This window comes from Solanum pennellii, chromosome 11 (genome assembly GCF_001406875.1).
Source record: "Solanum pennellii chromosome 11, SPENNV200".
Classification (NCBI taxonomy): Eukaryota; Viridiplantae; Streptophyta; class Magnoliopsida; order Solanales; family Solanaceae; genus Solanum; species Solanum pennellii.
In genome coordinates this window covers 13875525-13876651 of record NC_028647.1, presented here as the reverse complement: position 1 = coordinate 13876651, position 1127 = coordinate 13875525, and positions in this window count along the sequence as shown.

Sequence of the window (1127 nt, the reverse complement as noted above, 5' to 3'; positions counted from 1 at the left end):
GTTGGTCATCACAATAATTCTATATAGTATGCACAAAATTCCTACTCACCATCAAATGCCTATGTGAAACATCATAACAAGTTATGTTATAAAAAAATAGTAGTTTCAATCTCCTCAAAATTCACGATAACTCTGTAATATTATAGGTCCATACTGTCGCATATCCATAAAAATTCATCTACCACTAAATAATTTAGCCCCACATAACAACACATAATCTTACAGACCTCACATTTTTTTCACCCAAATCAAAAACCCAATATTCATAAAAATTGTTGATAAATTCCTAGTGACTCCATACTGAACCAGTTCACATCCATAGTCATATTATAACTTATATATGAAAACCCTTACATCCTTTAACTTCAAACCAAGAGTCTAATTACAGGTCTTATTCCTTCACATCTCTTATATTCATCCCATGACGCAAATTTTATACCTTAAACTCTTCAATACACCATATTGTTCTTTCACTGACTTGCATATCAATCTTATCATTTGATCAACATCCCATATACTGTAAACCAACTCCTTGAGAGAAATACTTTCTTAGGCCTTTAACAATCAAAAGTGACAAACTCTACGATCCAAACCTTGTACATGGACTTTTAAATTCTCAATAACTGATGCAATCGATTAATTCTTACCTTACTTATTCATACTTCGACAAAGCACACTACCAAAAACCTAAACTCACCATGAAAAACTTGAAATTTGAACCCAACTATGTAACCCAATTCTTTTATCTATCAACATTAACTCATACCTTGAAATATTCTTTTCCCCTATGAATTCACGTATCTTAGCTTATCATTGGTTGTCTCTCTATCGATCTTATGATATGCTCCACTAAAAATTCAACCATACTCGTTATCAAACTCAAAATCACAAGAGAATTTATAAATCATACTCGAGTTGAACATATGTACATTGCTTTCTCAAGTGTTATCCAATAATTTGTAACCAATCTAATGAACTCATGAAACTATTACCATAACCAAAGCAAAACGGATTAAATCACACATCTTTGAACCCAATTCTCAATTCCTGTTAAGATACCTCTTTAGCCCTTGTAATAAGAGAAAATATTCATGCTCTCACTTCTTTCTAAAAGCTAAACTACATCC